Consider the following 23,929-nt stretch of genomic DNA (forward strand, 5'->3'; position numbering starts at 1 on the left):
CCATTATGGATCTCACTATAGCTTTGCAGACAAGGCTTGTCAAGCTTATAGGGCAGGGATGTACAGAGTCTGTAGGAGCACCGCCTTGGTGGAGTGGGACCACAGTTGCCGTATGCCATCCATCGGGTGCGTAGCCTGTAGTAAGGCTAAGATTAAACAGCAGCCTTATGTGCGGGTTGAGGCCTTCATTGAGGTTGTGTAGCACACAGCCGGGGTCACCATCTGGTCCCATTGATGCTGTGTTCACTGCTTTACAGATATCAGCTCTCACCTGGGCATTCGAGATGTTTGGGAGGCTAAACTCTGGTGGGATAGATACGTCCCCTCTTGGGGGGGGGTAGATGTATGCACGGAACCTGTCTGCCATTTTGTTGGCAATTTCTGTGGGTTCAGTGATCATTGTACCATTCTGGACTAATTCCGAGCATAACTGTGGGCTTCCACCCATGTTCCTACCATAGCTAAGGAAGGCCTTATGGTTGTCTTATGTGTCCTTTGCAAGTCCAGTTCCACAGGCGGCCTTGGATGATTGTATGAGTGATTGTATGTTACCGCCAGTATTAATCAGTGATGCCTTCCCTGGTAGTGATATTGCTCTGTCATGTAGTAGCTTTCACCTCTTGTTGTACGGTTTGTTAATGGCTGGGGTCCACCAGACCATGTGCCTGCCTTTGGTGGACAAGGTCCTGATGTTATCAGGGATCGCTTGATCCAGACATTCCTGGGGGTGCTCATAGAAGGCATTTGTAAGGGTTTCAGCAGCATGGCCTGTGTTTACCACTGGCATGGAAGCCTCGCTGTGTAGAGGTCTTCACTGTGGTCTCCCTTGCCGGTGTTAGGTGCAGGATGCGGATCTCCAGTGAGATCACTATATGGTCTGACCTCACCGTTGAGGGATGTACATCCTGTGTGGAGCATGTCGTCCCCATGTGTGATGATCAGGACTAGTATAGTTCCTCCCCTTGTGGGTATGGTGCATGGTTGTTCCACAGCATTTGGGTGTATGAACACCTGGAACCTTTGGTGTAGGGTGTTGTGTCCTGGGTAATGTTCCCGGTCTATGTATGGGTGGTTGATGTCACCCAATATGATGGTGTTGTGAGAGCATTCATACTCCCCAGTGTCTTCAGGAAGGCTGTGTGGGTATCCTGGGTTTGGGAGGGTGGTTTATAGCATGCAACAAACTGTAGGGCAGTCCTACCCATGATTAATTGCACCTGGATGGTCCCCGCTGCTACGTGCATTTCTGCCAACCTGGAGGTGTGGGTATCCGTCATGGGAATGGAGACTCCCCCCTCCCTCTGTGTTTGGTCCGGGTTATGTTCCTGAACGAGTGATATGAGGTATGACCTGATAGTGCTGGGGTGCTCTCAGGAGCCCTGAATAATGTTTCAGTCACAGCACTGACATCGATGTCCTCCATACTGCGGAGGCCATTTAAGGGCGTGCAGCTTGGGCGTACAGTACTGGCACTGAGCAGTATTCCCCTTTCTTTTTTTCCAGGTTTGTAGTCTAGGGTGGTATGTTTATCATTTCAGCCTTGCCTGCAGTGGGCACTGTGGGGGTGGCAGGAGCCTTTGCCAAACTTTTGAAGACCAGGGGCGACAGGTGCAAGCCATCCCTTGTGAAGGGGCGTGGCGTGTCAAGCATGTCATCCCAGGCAAGAGGAAATTGGATCCCCTCAGACTGACACCGGTAACCAGGCAAATTATCAAGGGTGATCAAGGGTGATCATTCGGAGCCAGTATTGTGGCATCATACTTGATGAGGGTGGGATACTGCCCAGGGTCAGGGACATGCTGGCCTGGGCTACACAATCTGAGAGCCCCTCTATGTCTCCTTTCATGTATCCCAGGGTGGTACATCTCCGGTCGTTGACACCAGCATGGACAATGACCGCGTCATACATGTACATGCTGCAGAGTGACCTGAGTGCGTGTGTTATGTGGCGGATTCCAGCGCCCGACAGGCAGCCTACTGTGATCATTCCCTTGTTCAGTCTGGTGGGTGGGACGTCGGTGTGTCTGACTACGGCGTCACCTATTACAAGTGTGTCTGGCATTGTGTGTGGCCTTTAGGGCTCTGACTGTTTAGCACACTGACGTTGAAAACTATGTGTTGCATGTCCTATGTCTTGTGGAGGCAGTTGCTTGGGTGTCTGCTTCGGAGGCCTCGTTAGGTTCGTTACATGTTTTAACAGTGCCTCCGGGTATGTCTTAGTGTGTTCATGTGTTTGTTTAGCATTTGTGATAGTTCCATGTGACACTGGGTTTGTGGTGTGCATTGTGTCCTTCCCCTCCCGTTTGGTCTTGCCGGTCATGGTTTGAGAGAGCTCAGCCCCCTGTCTGGCTATATAGTTGCATCTCTCACATGTATTATGTTTAGTGGGGGAGGTGCGGCTTGTCCGTGTCCATGAGGCACCTGTAACATTGCCTCAGGATGCCCACATTCACCATCTGAACAGGAGAGGTCACTAGCAATTGACCCTTCGACATGCCAGAGAACGTGAATGCATTTGCTGTGTAACTGGGTCAGAAGGCACCTATAGGGAAGTGGGTACTCAAGGGGATTCTAGGCTAGTGTAGTACTCCATCTAGTATACATGTACCTTATCTATGTAGGAATACTATGGGAGCAGGTGCTGAGCTTTTGTGATAGAGAACAGACAGTTGAGATTGCAAGTAGAGAAGTTCTACATGTAAACCTGCGGAGCATGGAGCCAGATATAGTGTAACATTTACACGGTACATGACGCACATGTCCACACATATACTGCACCTGATGCCTGTGGTCGGTGCCACAGGCTATGGTGGACAGAGACATCACATACATGGCATGACACAGTACAGGTATGGTGACATTCTGCAGGTGTCATACACAGCGTGCTGGCAACTGACCGCAGGTGTCACCTGTCAGCTGTGGTGCATGCTGTGCAGCAGTTGGATGCTGTACTGGTACAGGAATATGTCCGCAATCGCGGGGTGTACACCACTATGACACACACCCCATTGTGTGCAGGTGGGGACACCTGCCTGTGTGGTCAGCACCCTCATAATACAATGCACCCACACGCCATGTCACAGTGGGCAGTCTTGCACAGGTGGCCAGTATGGCTCACAAGTATGGCATTGACAGGGTTGTACAATGCAGCACCAGTACGGGATGATCACCCTGTGTGGTTAGTGTCCAGTCACAACACTATATCTGCATACATCCTCACAACAGGCAGCAGACATACACACATGTTGACACACTGACATGGTGGTGACCACACATGTCTACACGGAGGGACGACGTGGTGCATGTACTGCACCATCCACATCCATGTATGTACAGATCTCTACCGTGGTGTACAGTGATGTGTTGCACGTGGCACATAGTCCCCCCGATCTGTGGCATACATGGGCACACATTCCTGCACACATGTCGGTGCTAGGAATGCCACACCCGCTATATGGGATATGTGCAGGCGTGCAGCGCTATGTAGTGCATCATGCATACCACCACTGTATCTGGCAGCTGTGCCGATATATGCACTTGGGAGGTGGTAGGGGTTACAGTGGCCATCTGACATATGGTCGATGACACCTGACCGATGGGCATGCATTATGGCAGCGCTGTCATGTAACGGTGACATAGCAGACTGTATGCACATGGCAGGGTAGGATGGCGTGTGACACACCTGTGACCACCACCTGCACACATGCATGTGGACAGGTGTTTAAACACATGGTGTACACACATACCGCCATGCGTGCTGTTACTATGCCACCATATGACGGCCCCCATGATGGGTATGCATGTGGTAGGGGGTTGCAACTGTGTTATGGACATCGGACACCGCTCATGCATGGCTGCACCGTGCACAGTACATGTGTCACATGTATCCCCTGTTGCCATGTGTGCATGCATTGCTACGTTGTGACATGTGTGTCGACATACATGGAACATGGACTGCAGTATGGTATCACAGCTGTCACAGGCAAACTGTACAAGGGTATGTGTCCCAGTCAACACCGCTACACCCTGTAGGGGGTGCATACCACAGACATGTATCCACCTTCCATTCGTGTGTGTATTACCGCGTACACCAGTGTTATGCACGTGGTACATCACAGGCTTCATATGTGTCCTGTGTGCAGTCCATGCACACAGCCAGGCAATCACATATATGACATATCCGGACTTTGTTTCACTGTGGTACAGCTGCAGTCATGTGTCATATCTGTGTCAGGCCCGTGGTATGTGTGGAGCACGCCTGTCCATGTATACCGATATGGGTGGACTACATCACACCTGTGGGATCATTGATAGTACATGTGTACTCTGCATGACGGGCGTAGACCGCCATATAGACCTGTGGACATATGTCACATGCTGTTGCTGGACCGTGAGGCATACTGCTGCATCGATGACATGGTGCTGGCTTGGCAGCTACAGTGTACACTGCAGTGTGTACATGTTCAGCCTGCACCCGTGACGCCTGTGATGTCATCTGTGTGTGTACGTGTAACTGCATGTGTGTCCACCCTGTGCATGTGTACGGGTTTACCTGGCCGTGACTTGTGGTGTGTGCACTCCGTCTGTATGCTGGACGGCGCGTAGCACATACTAAGTGTGTGAGCATGCCCAGGTTGCTGTTGTGTGGGTGGACACACATGACGGTCCTCAATCTGCCCTTCCATGATTCCACCCCATGTGTATGCATGTCTGCACTCTGCAGATTCTAAGTGTGTGAGCATGCCCAGTAAGCAGCTGTGTAGATGGACACACAGTACAGTGCACACCGCGCCCATCTGCGTTGATACCCCGTGTGCATGTATATTTCCCCTTCGCAACCGCCACGTCTGTGAGCATGCCCAGGTTGCTGTTGTGTGGGTGGACACACACGACGGTCCACAATCTGCCCTTCCATGATTCCACCCCATGTGTATGCATGTCTGCACTCTGCAGATTCTAAGTGTGTGAGCATGCCCAGTAAGCAGCTGTGTCGATGGACACACAGTACAGTGCACACCGCGCCCATCTGCGATGATACACCGTGTGCATGTATGTTTCTCCTTCGCGAGCGCTAGGTGTGAGGGCATGCCCAGTACGCCATTCGGGGGTACACAGTACAGTCGGCACCGATGTCTGCTACTAGGCGTGTAGCCATGGCCAATGACATCCTGCATAGCCATGGTGACCATCCAGGTGAGCCATATGTGGTTGGTATGCCACAATGGCTGCCTCCATCATGCACGCTGGTTGCCCTCTCATAGGGTATACTGTCTGTGGTGCATCCCGTATCCATGTCGTGATGTTGTGCTCCGTAGTTAGTTGGTATTCCCGAGTGCAGCACTACCGTGTTACTGTACGCCCACCTTGGGATGGTAACATGCTGTGTGACTGCGCACTCTGTCTTCATTCCCTATCGGCTGCCTTGCCTCTGCAGATGATATCACCCACCTAGGGGTATGCCTCCTGACAGTGCTGTGCTCAGTAATCTTGGTAGCGCGTTCTGTAAATGCATCATGCTGTAGTGTGTTCATGTAGGTAGGCGTAGGTTCAACTCCCGGCCCTTCCCCGTGTGTGTGTGTGTGAGGTGTGTGTGTGTGTGTGTGTGAGTTTCCAGCTGCCCTTGGTGAGAGTAGTTCCTTTAGTCGCTTCACAACACATACCTTGGCTATTGGCATCTATTCCTTTACGGATGATGTCACCCGCTAGAAGTATGCCTCTGACAGTGCTGTGCTCAGTAATCTCGGTAGCGCATTCTTTAAATGTATCATGCAGTAGTGTGTTCATGTAGGTAGGCATAGGTTCAACTCCCGGCCCTTCCCCGTGTGTGTGTGAGGTGCATGTGTGTGTGTTTCCAGCTGCCCTTGGTGAGAGTAGCTCCTTTAGTCACTTCGCAACACATACCTTGGCTATTGGCATCTATTCCTTTACGGATGATGTCACCCGCTAGAAGTATGCCTCTGACAGCGCTGTGCTCAGTAATCTCGGTAGCGCGTTCTGTAAATGCATCATGCTGTAGTGTGTTCATGTAGGTAGGCATAGGTTCAACTCCCGGCCCTTCCCCGTGCGTGTGTGTGTGTTTCCAGCTGCCCTTGGTGAGAGTAGTTCCTTTAGTCGCTTCGCAACACATACCTTGGCTATTGGCATCTATTCCTTTACGGATGATGTCACCCGCTAGAAGTATGCCTCTGACAGCACTGTGCTCAGTAATCTTGGTAGCGCGTTCTGTAAATGCATCATGCTGTAGTGTGTTCATGTAGGTAGGCGTGGGTTCAACTCCCAACCCTTCCCCGTGTGTGTGTGTGTGTGTGTGTGTTTCCAGCTGCCCTTGGTGAAAGTAGTTCATTTAGTCGCTTCGCAACACATACCTTGGCTATTGGCATCTATTCCTTTACGGATGATGTCACCCGCTAGAAGTATGCCTCTGACAGCACTGTGCTCAGTAATCTCGGTAGCGTGTTCTGTAAATGCATCATGCTGTAGTGTGTTCATGTAGGTAGGCGTAGGTTCAACTCCCGGCCCTTCCCCGTGTGTGTTTACAGCTGCCCCTATAGAGAGTAGTTATTTTAGATGCTTCGCAACACATACCTTGGCTATCGGCGTCTATTCCTTTACGGATGTTGTCACCCACCTAGACGTGTGCCTCTGACGGTGCTGTGTTCAGTGGTCCACGTAGCGTGTTCCATACCTGTGTCATACTGTTGTGCGGTTGGGTAGGTGGGGGTAAGGTCAATCCCCATGCCTGCCAGCTGTGTGTGTGTGTCTATGCTCCCAGCCGCATGGGTTCATAGGGTATGGCTTTAGAGTTTCCGCAGAACGCTTATATCCTGCCGACATCTCTGTGTTTGTGGATGGTGAGACGCAGCTCGTGGACTGCCTGTGTGCCTGCTGTGGTTGGCGACCTCCGTAGCGTGTTCTCCACGTGCGCCCTGCTGTGGTGTGGTGGGGTGGTGCTGTGTACGTTACACTCCCAGCCTTGCCACATGTGTCCGTCTGTATCTCTCGATGTATATATACATACTTATGTTATGCCCATAGCGCTGCTCTTGCATGGACAGCTGTCTGTTCCATGTATCGCATATTTGCACGGCTGACACATAGAACTGTGGTACGATGCATATCCACTCATTGTCCATGCAACGTCCGTATTCCGGCACGCCCTAGAGACATCTGCTGGATATCATGGCAGACAGCTATCCTTGCTGTACTGATACTGTACCCGTACACGCCATACACCTTGTGTATAATTGCCTGTTTATGGTGTGTGTATGTCTATCTGAGCTGTGTGCATGGTCGTGTGTATGTCCCGCTATAGCCGTCTGTGCAGGTGTCACCACTATGGGTAATCCTTGTAGACCGCTGTGTCATGTGCACTTCAGCACATAACTGCAGACCATACTACTCCTCCTACGGCAGCGGCCTTAGATCAACCGCTGCCCTAGGCGATAGGCCTCCATGGTGTCCACCACCAAAACACATGGTGCCCCCATCCTGGTGTACCTACATGACATAACTACTAGAAAGGTGTCCCTGCTAGTGCGGCGCCCAAGGCAGCCGCCGGGTTGGCCTATGCCTACGGCTGGCTATGAGCACATCCCAAGGCATACTTTTACATTCAGTGTTTTACGAAGGCTAGATTTTAATCCCAGAGGGGGGGACCTTATCAACTATACTTTAGAATGCGGATTGAGATGGATTATTAGGTGGAGAGTTGACCACGCACCAGGGCTGACTGATGAAGCACAGATTAAGCCTCTTTTGGGAAGCAGGTGGCTTAATCCCAAATAACAGGAATGTAGTTTAGGTACAGCTATACATTTAACACCTATTAGTCCACTCTTTCAGTTGTTTACCACTGTTTTACATTGATATAATATACATATTTTCTATATATATTGTTAGATTTATAATTGATGAGAATTAGGCATAGTACAATGTAATATAATACATGTTTTAATAGGATGTTTTTAAAGATGTTAATATATGTGTGTGTATTTAACATTGCGTCTGCGCTTTATATGCTGGGGTTACTTGTTCATTATTTGATGAGATATTGACCAATGAAAGTGTAAGGAGGGATATTTAAAGCCTGGATGCTTTTATGTTATGTGTAAGTCTGACGGAGCCTACGGGTGAAAGCGCATACTTGTATATAAAGGAACCTTTTTATACCATTTGGGCACTGTCCTGGACAATTTCTACGTTGACTGTTTCATCTACCTATGTGTTTTTTAGATTGTGTGCCATAAGTTGCCAGCGATTATTTTGTGTTGATTAGGTGTATTCCATGGTCAATTGACATTACTCATATTAATTCATTAAAGGATCTTCTTTATAAGTGGGAACGCCATAGTTTAACCATCCTATGACCTTCCTAGTTGAAGTTGCTAGTGAGCCATTAGTATGTGTTCCACAGGTCACCCATTTGTTCCGCATTATGGAAGCGAGTGATCCCCATGTTGGTGATGGCAGATTGAGAGCTGTGTACGCCGGTATTCGCACGACGGTCTGACTTTGTATGGGGAATGTCTAATGTAGTCCCTATCTGTATTTCCTGTGCTATGCCTTACTGCAGCTGTGTAATTCCACCAGGTTTCCAGTTATGGGTGCCATCTTGGTCGTACGCTTGTCCATCCATGGGAATTGCCTACTGGACACTTATATAGGGCTGTACACATTTCACACCTGCTTTCAGCATTATCCGGTGGATGCTTTGCATCATTAGTGGGGAGTAAGACATGTGCTATACCCACATCCCTCCCACGGGGCGGGCCAACGGATTATCTGCCAAACAACACCGAGCCCCATTTCTGCATACCCAGGATCCCATGGCTGTAACCCTCGACGGAACACATTACACATCCTTCATGTGTGCGGGACTGGGATGTGGACGCACTTCTATGGACTCGACAATCTGGGGATTTCTGTTCATATGTCCTGCATTTCATGGACACTTGTCATCAACCGTAAACACGCTGGTGGTGCATATGTCTAGCTGTGCCGTAGTCACGGCTGTCATTTCTTCTGGGTTGATCGCAGCTGGTTGATATTGCGAAAGGATCAATTTTTGGAGTCCTACAATGGACACCAGTGTGCATATGTAAAGTGTAGAACTTGTTGGACTGTCACCATCTGCCCAGTGGTTTTGACTGATGCTGTATGTTCCCCAATCGCGGATGTCTGTTTGACTACCCATATTATGTATTACTTGGCCTATCTATATCCATGTGCCAGTAAGCGGAAATACAGCAAACCTTGAGTCCTGGTCTTCTTCGTAAAAGACATTATTGAACATAAACCAGACCAAAACAGACGATGACAAAAGTGATACACTCCACAGTCCAACGATACTGAGCGCTTTCACCCACTAACATGGGGCATCGTCAGAGTACGAAATACATTAGATAGTTGTCCCTTATATACTTCCTTCAGAGTCAGTTTAAAGACAATGAATCAATAAACTTGCTCATAGTTAAGTGGACAGTGCTCCAAGTCATAATGATAGAGTGACATATACAAATCAGTGTTGCATACATTACTTAATGGAAACATTAATACAACAACAATGTGTTAATATAAATAAAATATTGGTGAATACAATCAGTATATTGAAACATAGTTGATAATTGTTGTGAGTAAACCTTAGAATGTAGTGTGTTGATAATGATATTGTATATTAATGTGTATAATTGTTGCATTAAGTTTCCAAATCATGGAATAAATAAGTACAATTAAATGCATATTTTGTATAAATATGAATGTAAATAAGAGTCACAATGTTAAATATAAATATGACTGTATTATAACTATATCAATATGATATGGAATAAACTGTAGTTGTTTACATCCTGTTTTCAAGTGACAAATCTATGTCCATGCGTCATATATACGGCCCGTCGGACTGCTGTGTGTAGATATATACATGTGAACCCCTCGTTTCATACCTTGCTTTGTTACTGTCTGTGGATTACCTGTGTACACACATCTATTACCATGCCATACCTTTCCACTGTACAGGTTCTGGCATGGTGTACGGCTGGTTGGCTCTTAATCTTGCTGTGTGTTACATTGACCTGTGTCTATCTGGCAATTCACTGGCGTGTCATGTGAGACCTTCTTGCTTCTATAGGGACCTGATCCCGTAATTGTGGCGTGCTTCCACTGGCCATATATTTCTGTCATCTGGGATCTGTGTGTAACCAGTCCTTTCAGGACACTTTCTATTGTTGTTCTTTTTTGGTTACATATATGAGTACTTTGGTATGTTGTGCTATTATTGTGTGTGGAGCATTTCTCCACGGGCCTCTGCTGACACTGGACATATATCCAGCTAGCCTAGCCCGGTCAACAAGTGTGAGCCAACTGAACACAATTCATACAGGGAGCACCTTCTGACAAGTGGGTCGGGTTACAGATGCATAACCGTCGTCAATCCATACTACTAACACACATGTTATTCTATCCACATTCTATGTTTGTCTTATCACATAGCATGTGTTTCTCACTATTTCTAATGGTACTTTACATGACATTGCCCGATTCCATACTTTCAGAAGCCGACAGTTTTGAGACATGTATAATTGATGTGGGGGACACAGCCTTAACTTTCCCTGCTGTGAGCGGATCACACACGCACACGCGCACTTGCATTTCCTAATTGTGGGTTACGCGCAGGCGCACATGCATATCCATATTCTGTTTACATATGTTTACTGGTGTTTACTGGGTCTGTGTGGTTACGTGGTCTGTGTTAGTTGTGACTGTCCCGGTAACATATCTCTGATCCGGTTGACGGACGTGTGCGGAACGCACTTTCACGTTTACACATGTAACAGTCTTTGCGGCATGGACGCATTACGTACACGTTCACATTTATATGTTCTATAGTTGTAATTCAAACGGGACTGCATTCACGTTTGCCGGTTACTGTGACCACTACACGTTAGCTGTTCCGTCTCATTTATATGCATACCCATGGTACTTAGCTACATTTACATATCCCCACCACCCCACCCCCCCCCCCGCACTCACGTACGTCACAGGCATCCATTCTCCTGTTGGGAAAGGTGAGGTACTACATGTTAAACATTCCTTATTCCCTCCCGCTCATGGCCCAGGATGCATATGTCGTGACCGCAGGGATATTCAGATCACAGGGGCTTATATCCCCTACACATACAGGCCTTCGATTGTCAGGGTGTTCCTGTAGTGCTTTGGGTTTGGACTTGTCCGCCTAGTGTACGGAACTGCCCTGACCATGTACGAATGTCAGACGAGTCACAAGGCACGGTTTGTCCGTGTCTTTGATACCATATCCCCCCCCATTATGCCTAACCGTGTGCGCTGATTGGCCGGCGTGCTCGTTGTAGATCTTGTTATAGTAATTGCACACGGTCTGGTCGACCGGACCTATTTCCATTACTAAACCTCTGTATTTATAACCTGTCTCGCTATATTACATGGGTTTAACATTGCGTGACGACTTTCACTGAGCCACGGAGATGTCCATTGTTTAGTTTGGGGCTGTCCCGCTCTGCTACACACATTTAACATGGCGGAACAGGTTGAACAGCTCAGCAACGGTGACATCGGGCTCTCCATCGCTGTTTAGTATTGAATCGCAATGTTGACTTTGATTCACATAGCGTGACAGTGTCAACATTGGTAACGGACATCTCGCGCAGTACGTCCGCACCGCGGGTGCCATATGTCTGCGTTTGGGCGGCGGACAGGCATTATGCTGTGCCATTATGTCTGGGAATATATGGTTTCTTTCCATAGATGATATGGCATACTAGCAATGACCCGCATCTGGGTGTGGGTACTGCTGCATTTACCCATGGCAAGAGCGGCCATAGGTCAAGTGGTGCCCTAGGCAAAAGGACTCCATGGTGCCCTCACCACATCACCCGCTACCCCCATCCTGTTCTACCTACACCAAATAAATACTGGGAAAGTGACCCTAGTAGAGCGGCGCCCTAAGCGGCTGCCTAGTTGGCCTATGTCTAAGGCCGGCTATGTGTGTGGTCCCTCGGGCATCGGCCTCGGGAATGCACCACATCTGCCGTGGGTATATCTAGCATTACACACATCCGGGTGTGGGTTATTGCTATAATGTTCCATGTGTATGGACACGTGTGTTTGGACAACCTACGATAGCTTCTGCTATTGGCATACAATGCTGTGGGTGGTGCCGGTTACCATACATATGCCTTTCTCAGAAGCTGACTTCACACTTCTAAACACTAGTGTGGTCTCCTTTAAGGCCCCTGAGCCAGTGGTAAACATTACTCAAACCGCTGAATCACTTACATATGCCTTCTACCAGCACCTACAGGACTGCATGGATCAGGCAATCCCATACAAAACTGAGACTCTTTGTACCAAAGCCAAGCATCCGGTCTGGTGGACCCCAGCCATACACAAGCTCTACAATGAAAGGAGGAAGCTACTACAGGATAGAGCAGAATCCTTGTAAGGTAAGACACCCTTGCTCATTATATGTGAAGAACTACAAGCTCTCATGAAATCATCCAGGGCAAATTCGACAGCTAAATCACCTAGGACTCGAAAGACAATCATTAGGCCTTCTTTAGCTATGTTAGATACCTGGGAGGACACTCCCAGATATGCTCAGACTGGGTTCAGAATGATGTGAAGATTACTGAACCTACACACATTGCCAACATACTGGCTGACAGGTTCGGTGCAAACCCCCCCCCCTCACCCCCACATGGAGAGATATCTATACCAGAGGATTGTAGCCCCCAGAACATCTGTAATGCACAGGTGGGAAATGCTCTCTCCAAGGCAGTGAACACAGCATCCATGGGACCAGATGGTGTCCCAGCTGTATACTCCACAAACTCAATGAGGATTTAAACCCACAGTTAGGACAGCTGTTTAATCTTAGCCTCACCTCGGGATACATACCCAAGTAGTGGCGCAAGGCGACTGTAGTCCCACTTCACAGGGGCGGTGCCTCCACTGACCCTGGTAATTACCGTCCCATTAGCTTGACAAGCCTTATCTGCGAAGCCATGGAGAGGAATCATAATGGAACTCATAGATAAAGACATAGGGGACTTGCATACTTTGGATCCAACCCAGTTTGGCTTGGTCAAAGGCAGATCATGCCTTTTAAACTTGGTTGACTTTTTAGGAACAGTCACCAAGGCCATTGATGAGGGTAGAGCAGTCCATACAGCCTACCTCGACCTGGCAAAGGCCTTCGACACAATACCCCCCTCAGGTATCATTGATAAAATCATCAGCTTGAATGTAAACCCATACATCGCAGGTTGGGTTGCAAACTGGCTGAGTGAGGGAACCCACACGATCAGAGTTGCTGGCGCCATGTCGGACTCACAGCCGGTCACTGGTGGGATCCCACAGGGCTCAGTCCTGGGTCCACTCTTTTTAGGCATCTAAATTTCCAATGTACGAGCAAACACAGGGGGGTTATGGCTGACAATGTTTGCAGATGACTGCAAACTGGGTGCCATAGTTGGAAACACATCTGACACAGATATCCTTCAGAAGGGCCTCACAGATATGGATAACTGGTGCCAGAGACATGGCCTACAGCTAAATGCTAGGAAATGCATAGTCATACCCTTCGGGAAGAACAAGGTTACCCCTAGCTACCATATAGGTGGCAATCCACTGAGCACAGAGGAAGTTAACAGGGATCTGGGGACCCCAGTTGTCAGTAACCATTCGTTCGACACACACATTGCTAAAGTAGTTAGGTAGACCTTCTACATTGCCCACCTGATCATGTAGGTATTCACATCTAGATCAGGGGAGGTCATTGTCCCCCTGTACTCATCACTCATTAGACCTATGATTGAGTACAATGCCCCATTCGGAATGTATCTGACCCGACACCTGCAGCAGCTGGTAAGGCCCCAACAGTTCATCGCCAAACGGATGCAGGGTCTCAGGAATATGTGTTATGCTGCCCGACTGAAAGGACTCCGGCTCTATTCGGTCGCATACCACTTGCTCAGAGGTGACCTGTGCCTGACATACAAGGCCATGTCGAACCCAGATTTGATGACTATGCTTCACCTAAAGAATCTGGATCCCTCAGAACCACAAGGGCAGGTGACTTAAACCTTTACACGGTCATTAATAGAACGTGCTGGAAGGACAGATTCATCACCCAGACACTCACTATGCTGTGGAACTACATCCCAGTACATGTGAGGCAGAGCACCTCGCTGGCCTTGTTCAAGAGGAGTCTTGACCAATGGATGGGAGATTGCAGATATACCCCAGGGATTACTTCAGTGTCACTGCTTGACAGAGGTACAGCAATATAATAGGCATAGTTTTCTTCAAACTGAAGGGGTGGCGAGGGCAACATAACTATGGGCTAGGCTTATAGATGCCCTTGGGTGGAGAGCCTACTATGAACCTATGAACCTATGAACCTATGTTCATAGTTTGTCCCATTCACACTTGTCTATCCCCTGTCCTCATTCGTACGTGGATATTTCTGTGGCACATGATTGAACTATGTATTACCTGCAGGTATGATGTGTACAGTGCACATATGTCACGGTTGATTACAGTGTATCTGTGTACCTACCTCTTTTATACTGAGGACTACCACACATGCTTCACAGCATTACATGCATATGTCCATACTATTATTCATTGGCCTGTGGGGGGTTGTCAGGGCAACGGTTACACGTGTCCCTGTTTGTGCACGCATTATGGTGGTCTTTGACCGGCCTCCGTTGCTATCGTGGGATGGACGGTGGTGTTGGTGTGTGTTTGGGTTGTGTTTCCACTGCCGATATGTCAGTGGGGGGTGGGGTTGGCACATGTTCCTCTTTGCAGGGGGCCCCATCCTGGACATTTGTGTCATGCGTCGACACTTGGCACATGCCATATGTCCTGTGATATTCCCACAGTCGTGTATGCCTTCCTGCATTACTACTGCGTGTTACTGACAGTTTGTATCTGGTACGCATGGCTATTATGTTGGATAGCTTAGCCTATTCCCATGATATGACATACCCATTCATCCAGGCATATACGTGTTATTCAATCCTTTGCATTGGCCGTGGGTGTTTGGCCATCCGGCACCACTATTATCTACGTGTGATGTCCCACCTTCACCTTCTGTGCATGTGGCACCTTGTTGGGGCGTCCTGCTTGGTGGGCGGATGTTCCGCCCTATGTGTTGTGTTTGACATGTCTGCATAGCTGATCATCGGTACGGTGGCTGCACATACTGCTTTGTCCAGATGTGTACAGTTATGGACACCATGGCGTGTGAACGCCTATGGGGTTTCGACAGGTCCATACCACATGCGGGATGTACGCATTCTGCCGACACATTCACATGCAGCCATTTGGATATCAGTACCTGAGGTGGGATGTTGACATGTGGGGTACATATTTGCACGCGTGGCACTGCCTAGGACAATACTTCATACTACATTTGAGGTATACCCACTGTGTGTAGGTGTGCAGCTGCGCAAGACTGCTAGCTGGGTTGGGTGCACGGTCGTACATGGGTGCGGGTTACGTGCTATGACGGGGCTGTTGTGTATTACATTTGCATGCATGGGTTCTGCTTCTGGATATTACGCTTCGGCATACGCCGTCCTATGTGTATGCGACGGGCACGTTGCTGGGTGTAGTACATGTTGCTATGCACATGTTTTTCTATGTTTAGGGTATCTGGTTTCCTTCTGGTTGTTATATAGACACGGCTGCCCGGCTGTGTACTCTCACTACTGCTGGTGACCATGCCCATGGGGCTACTTGTGTGTAGGTGCTGCGTGCTGGCATGTTGCGGTACACCTTCACTGGGTATGCCCACTGACAGTGCATTGCGTGATGGACACGGTATTACGCATATCCTTTGTTCCTTGGACGGGTACAGTTTGGACTTCGTGGGTTAATGTTTGGTTCTCCGTTTTGTGTAAACGGGTACTATGTTGCATACTCTGCGTACGTTTCATTATCCACGGACACTGGCTGGTGCGGTTACTATTGCAGGCAGCCTGTGACAGTCAGCACTTTAGGTTGCTCCTCGCCTGCCGGCTTGGCCACGCCTACGGGCGCATCCTACTTGAGCTCGCGCACGTGCCCTCTGCACGTGGTTGTGGTTGCGGCGCGCACTCATTACTATGCATGTGGTGCTGCTACGCCAATTATACACTGCACTGCCGGCGCACGCCTTACACCGGCGTTGCGCCGAGCTTCATGAATCCGGGGGATTATGTCTGACCAGTTGGATAGCAAGGCCGTATTGTTACCAGAGGAAAACTTTTTTTAAATATACAGCATCAGCAGTTTTTATGAATAGAGGACTGTAAGCTAAAGTGATGTAGATGCCCTGTGACATACCACGTCAGTAAGGTGGGCACAACTTGAATGTAAAGACTATAAAATCTGTACACTTCCTGTTTCATGTTAGACAAAATTCTGTACTTGTACGTTTTTTGCCTCCTGGTGTACACTAGTAAACTTTTGAACCTGAACCTCCTGTGTATTGAATTCTTGATTTTATTTAACAGTTTGGTCCTTCGGACCGGAAATCCCTCGGACAGCTGCAGATCAGAGTCTACCGGTGGTCGAATACTGCGCAGGAGAAGTTACCAAAATGGTTCTTCTTGGGTGAAAAGACCTCTGACTGAATTGTTGTTTAAAGAGGCTGGCCACTTTCTGATCTGTGGCCGAAGAGCGGATCCTGGATGACTCAATACCGGAGGCTCAGGTAGGAAGATTTTGCCTTTTTTCTGTTTTAGATCAGGGACTAGGTTACAGTAAATACTGTTGTCAAGATTTGTTATACAGATTAGGGACAAAAGGAAGTACTGTATATTTGGTCATAGATCAGGGTAACAGAATAAGGTAGGCAGTTACTCTAGATCAACTGTGAAAAGGAACTGAACTTTTGATATCACTGATAAGGAGGGTTACGTAACATTTTCTTTTACCATGGGAAATCAGTGCACTAAAACATCACGAGATCCGCCCCTAACCAAAGACGCAAAATACATGCAATCACAACGTTCCGATAACGTTAGGTATTATACGAAATGGGTTAACAAATATGAATTTGATGGTAAACTAGATAAAACTTCACTAATTAAACTCCTTAAGCAACTTAAATCTGATGCGGGAGGTCAGGCAAAAAAGCAACGTGGATTAGGTATTCCTCAGGCACACAGGTGGATTGAGGAAGCAAATCGTAGAGAACAGAAGATTAAAAATTCAAAAACATTATTTTTAGACAAAGAAGATAATAACTTAGTAATAGCAACAGCTCCTCTTCCTCCCTTCCCCCTCCTTTACCCTTTTCAGGATATGAAGCGAGTGGACAGGCTGGTCCGCCTCCATGTTATCCTGAAGTCTCAGCAAGACCACAACCATTTGTTAGAGATCCTATTGAAACTAGGTCCCAGACACGTAAAATATATAGGGACGCAGAATCATATCAAATAGAAAGAAACCTACAGGATGAGAGTGAGGAAGAAATATGCCCACTTATAGAGGTCCCAAATCCTCAGGCAGGACAGGAAGGGCAGGACCCAACACTCTTGGTATATAGACCATGGACACCGGAGGATATCCGGAAAGCTACTGAGGGAATTCCCCCATCCGAAAGTTAATTTTACGAAATTTTTAGAAGATTTACAAGACATGAGGTTGAGTTACCACTTGAATGGGGAAGAAGTAGAAAAAGTAGTAAGACAAATTATAGGTCCAGATTGGCACATGATTTGTGGCACCTGGAATCCTCATAATGCAGAGCTCAAACCACTCCCACATAGTGATGCAGAATTAGACAACGGAGTGAAAGGTCTTACAGACCGAATCTCTGAAAAGTGGAAACCTAGAACAGACTGGACTTGCATTAATCAATGCATGCAACAGGAAAATGAGACAATAGATGGGTACTACGCTAGATTATTGGAATGTTTTAATAATCATAGCGGTATGACGGTTCCTGAAAACCAAATGAATGATTCCCCGTATGAACAACAATTAAAAAATGCATTTCTAAAAGGTTGCATTGCACCTATTAGTAGCTTCATTATGAAGCATATGATAGACCATCAAACAGGTAGGCTACAAGCCTTATTTGAATACGCTAGACATGCTAAAAGACATTTTAATAGTAAAAAGAAAAAGAAGGTGCAAGTCTTCACTGCTGAAGACGGAGCTGAAGTATTTGTGTTACAGTCAGGTAAAAAGGGCAAAAAATGCCCAGGGAAATAAACAGTCTGACAAACGATCAGAAGATTTTGAAGAGAGGAAAAAGAGAGGTGAATGCTTCAAGTGCGGGAAAAAAGGACATCTAGCAAGGGATTGTAAGCAGAACAAAAAGATAAGTACAAAAGATAAGGGAGATGAGGACTGACTATATGATAGTGAAGATACATCATGCGAAAGTCAGAAATCATCAGGAGAAGTTAATAAACAGAAAACAAATATAAATGTGATGGAAGGAATAGAGGAAGTGCGAGTAGATATGGAGGATGAAGAAAGTGAAATTTTGGATTTAGCATTATTGAACCTAGAGCTCTACTTAGCAGATACGAAACCGGAAGTGACACTTCTGGTGGAGGGAAGGGAAGTCAAATTCCTGTGTGACTCAGGAGCGTCACGGACCCTGATACACCCCTCCAAGTTACCAGAACATTCTGAATCACCTGATTATACCCTGGTAAAAGCCGCAAATGGACAACTATACAGGGAACCACTTTCCCATGATATAGCAATAACTGACCCTGTTTCAGGTATGACCCAAAGAAGTAAAATTGTTGTTTCTGCAAAGTGTCCAGTGAACCTATTGGGCAGGGACCTTATGCAGATATTTGGCATAGCAGTAGTTCCAACTGTACAAGGTATGGAGGCGCAGAAACAAATGGATACCTTTGTAGTGCGATCAGAGGGTGAAACATTTTACTGGTACAGCCAGGACCTAGTCACGACTGGTCCAGGGGCAGTAACCGAGGAACTGATGAATGTAGCTATCAGTAAAACTCCCTCCCTCGACATGGATCAACAGCATTTGTTACACTGTACTCTATACTACTGTACTACACCAGGACCTGATAGAGAGTATGAGCAGGAATTGTTTAGAAATCGTGCAACTAGATTGGTTTTACGTACTTTGTACTGGGATACTGAGGGGAACAGTGTAGTTAGCTGTTCATTACCTCAAGAATTCCTTGCATTATATAGATCAAATCGATTACCACATGTCAGCTTGACAAAGAATAAAAATGTAAAATGGGCAGACTTAGGAGAAAAGGTGACAAGATGGGAGAAACAGACTGACTTAGAACTGTCAGAACAAGGGATGCAGAAACAAAAACTGAATTGGTTGACACAGACACATCCAGCTGTTCACTTGCAATCTAGCGAGGACAGCTGATTAGCATTTTTATTAGAAGAAGAAGAAAAAGCCTTATGTGAAATTCCAACGACTCTTTGGTCAACAGGAAAGTCAGATGTAGGACTTATTTGAACAGCAGGACCAGTTATAATTACACCAAAATCAGCATTTAGACCACAGAAAAGACAATACCCTTTGAGAAAAGATACAGAAATAGGAATCAAGCCTATAATAGCAGCATTACTCAAAGAAGGAGTACTGGTAGAATCTCCTGATTCCCCATGTAATACACCCCTATTTCCTGTTAAAAAGGCAAATGGGGAATGGCGGATGGTTCAAGATTTACACACTGTGAATAATGCAATAATACCCAGAGCACCTACGGTGCCAGACCCACATACTTTGTTAAACGATTTAAAACCGCAACAAAAATATTTCTCTGTGGTAGATATCAGTAATGCTTTCTTTTTGATACCTATACATCCTGATAGTCAATATTGGTTTGCATTTACATTTCAGGGTAAAAGGTATACCTATACTCAACTACCACAGGGATATTATGAGAGCTCAACAATATTTGCACAAGAAATGGCTAGCAACCTGGCAGGGTTTACCCCACCGGGAGGTAGTCAGATTCTACTTTACATAGATGACATCTTGCTAGCAGCCCCCACCCAGTAACAATGCAGGGAGGATACTGTAGCGTTATTGAAGTTTTTAGCGGTACAAGGGCACAAAGTAAACAAAAGTAAGTTACAACTTTGGAAAAAACAAGTTAGATACCTAGGATATGTGATATCCAATGAAGGTAGAATATTAGACGAGGAAAAAAAAACAGCAATTTTTCAAGCACCCAAACCAGCAACCAAGAAGGAAATGATGTCCTTCTTGGGTACAACTAATTTCTGTCGGAGCCGGATACGGAATTATGCTTTGGAATCTGCTCCACTGACTGACTTGATATATAAGACACCAATGGCAGCACAAGATATTTTACAATGGACACCTGAAGCAGAAATGGCTTTCTGCAGGTTGAAGCAGTTGATAGCCTCTTCATTAGTTTTAGGACTCCCAAATTATCACAAACGGTTCTTTCAGACCGTCGATTGCAAGCAAGGATATATGACATCAGTGCTGACACAACAACATAGGGATAAGCAACGCCACATAGCCTATTATTCATCGCAGTTAGACCCAGTGGCACAATCTTTGCCTCACTGTGTACAGGCAGTAGTTGCAGCTGCAATGGCAGTACAGGCTTTGGCCTTAGTGGTGTTATTCCACCCTCTCACATTGAGAGTGCCTCATGCAGTCGCAATAATTTTACTGCAAGAAAATGTAGCATATCTCTCTCCTGCTAGACATCTTTCATGTATGACTATACTGCTGATACAACCTCATATGACAATTGAATGATGCACAACATTAAATCCATCAGCATTACTCCCAACTCCTGCGGATGGCACACCGCACAGCTGCCTGCAGGAAATTGAACAATTAGCCTTGCCTAGACAAGACCTTACAGATATGCCCTTGGATAATGCCGAGGTGACATATTACGTGGATGGCTCATGCAGAAGGGGCCCTACAGGAAAGAATCTAGTGGGGTATGCAGTAGTTACAGACACTGAAATTCTAGAAGCCCAATCCTTACCACATAACTTATCTGCACAAGCAGCAGAATTGATAGCTTTGACACGGGCATGTACTTTAGCAAAAGACAAATGTGTAAACATATATACTGATAGTCAGTATGCTTTTTCTACAGTACATGTATTTGCGCAACAATGGAAAAATAGAGAAATGATAACATCTAGTGGAAAACCAATTAATCATGCGCAATTTATTTTGGAATTATTAGAATCTATTCAGTTACCTACCAAAGTAGCTATTTGTAAATGTGTAACTCATACAAAACAACAGGATAAGATTTCGAAAGGCAATGCACGAGCTGATGCAGCTGCAAAGCAAGCAGCCTCAGACTCAGAAACTTTTCTTCTGAATGAGGAATTACAACCCTCTGAGATTTTAGATTTAGACATGTTAAAGACAATGCAGACGCTTATTACAAAAGCAGAAAAACAGAAATGGGAAAAACAAGGTGCAATTCTTGAAAATGGACTGTACATTTCCAAAGAGAAAAAAACGATATTGCCATCTAATTTATTTAGATATGCAGCTTTGTTGAGCCATGGGCAGTGCCATGTCTCAACAGGGGGGATGGTACAGTTAGTTAACCGAATATTCCAAACATATGGATTCACAAACTGTACAAAAAATTTTGTGCAGCTTGTCATACTTGTAACAAGCATCATGCACAAGGGGCATTTAAACCTAAGCAAGGAAGTTTTCTTATACCACCATATCTGTTCCTTACTATTTGTATGGATTTCATAGAATTGAATAAGTGTGAAGGGAAGAAATATTGTTTAGTCATCGTAGATATGTTTTCTAAATGGGTAGAAGCTTTTCCAACCAAAATTCCGGATGCAGCAACAGTGGCAAAAGCCCTGATAAAAGAAGTAATCCCTAGATTTGGCATTCCGGAAAGGATTTATAGTGACAACGGCACACATTTTGTGAACCAGACAATCCAGCAACTTGGGAGATTTTTTGGTATCTCCTTAAAAAACCATTGCGCCTACCACCCACAGTCAGCAGAACTGGTGGAAAGGTACAATGGTACCCTCAAGAATAAACTTAGGAAATTAATTGAAGAAACCCTAAAGAATTGGATACACTGTCTGCCTTTAGCACTGCTGAGTATGAGAATGGTTCCAAATGTGAAGGGTTTGACTCCCTTTGAAATGATTTTTGGGAGAGCATATTATGTGCCTCAGTGGAAAGCTCTCATGCCCACAGAACAATAGGCTGACAGTTCATTAGCTAGTTATATGAGGAAACTGTTAACAAATAAATCTGTTTTGCAGTTTAACTCTTTTTCAGATAAGGAACAGACAAGACCGGTGGAAGCAGTTTTGGCCCCCGGGACGTGGGTGTGGCTGAAAGTGACGAAAATGAAGAATTGGGCGAGTCCAAAGTGGGAGGGACCATACCAGGTATTGTTGGCAACTCCTACTGCAGTCAGAGTGGCTGAGAGGACGTCCTGGGTTCATTTGACACACTGCAAACCGGTAAAGAACTGTCAACTTGATAAAAACTTTGTGACTGATATACAACAGGGGCAAGATGGCCAAAAACAAAGTGAATAGAAATTTAGATCAACCCCAGAGATGTTGCATAATCATTTTGCTGAGTATACATTTATTGACTATAATTGTGACAATTTTCCTCTTGTTGTGGTTTTTCCTACACTCAACCACACAAGTGAAAGTGGGAAGGCGTGACGAAATGTCTATAGACTGGCATCCAAATTTTAACACATACCTAGCCATGAAGTGTGTATATGCAGAGACTATGAATATTTCAAATTGCTGGGTTTGTACAGCTATACCAGCAGCAAATGGAGGACTGATAATGTCCGCTGTCCCTTTGGGGATAAATGAGACTTGGGAAAATTTACTCTTTGATACAGGAACTGTGAGATCACAGGACAAAATAGCTTTATTTTTACCTGTCACACAGAAAGGAATTGTATGTTTTTACAAAAATGATACTCTCCAGGTGGGCTGGAGCAATTGTAATATAACCATATCTTACCGGTGTTATATTAAGAATCGTAATGGCAATATTCTTTGCAATACTAATTATGACTCATATTTGAACTCACTGAAAACAACCATGAATGACATTCACAAGAATCCTGTTTTTTTTAAACAATTGTCAGTTATAGATCAGAAAATGTTTCATGCAGGGTTAATGCGTATTAGTACTAAAGTAGAAAACTGTTATTTTATTTGTGGGAAAAAAGCATATAAATGGTTACCTGAGAATTGGTCCGGCAGTTGTTTTTTGGGTTATCTGGTTCCGGCAATAAGACATACTGCAGAATTACCTTTGGGTAAGATACGAAACGTGAGAGAAGTAGCTCAGAAACCTGGAGGTCCAGTCAAGAAACCTGTAAATCCAGTTGGGCGGATCGAAGCTGGCTGGAAAGCCCATAATAACTAGAAAGACAAAAGTAAATTGACTCATATGGATTGAGTGACAGTGTTATATCTTGGGCAGGAATATTCCCAGCATATGGAGCAGTCAAATCGATCTGGGAGCTGAGGAAGTTGTCGAAACTTCTCGAAGTAATGAGTAATGCAACTTTCTCTGCCCTAGAACTGGTGACTGATGAACTGAATGCAATGAGAACTGCTGTGCTACAAAATCGAATGGCTCTTGACTTCACCCTAGCGGCGAGAGGTGGTACGTACGCGCTTATCAAAGAAGAATGCTGTGCGTACATACCAGACAATAGGCATGAAATTAACAACCACCTAGAGGTAATTCAGCAAGTATCAGCCATGACTGAACCAGGCCCAAACCCACTGACGAACTTTTTTCAGAATCTGTTTGGGGGGGTGGGGTTCCATTCTAATGAATACTCTGAATGCCATTTGTGTGGGTATACTCCTAATAGGAGCATGTGTTTGTTGCGGAATTCCCTGCATG

This window comes from Protopterus annectens, chromosome 2.part1 (genome assembly GCF_019279795.1).
Source record: "Protopterus annectens isolate FY-2018-M chromosome 2.part1, PAN1.0, whole genome shotgun sequence".
Lineage (NCBI taxonomy): Eukaryota > Metazoa > Chordata > Ceratodontiformes > Protopteridae > Protopterus > Protopterus annectens.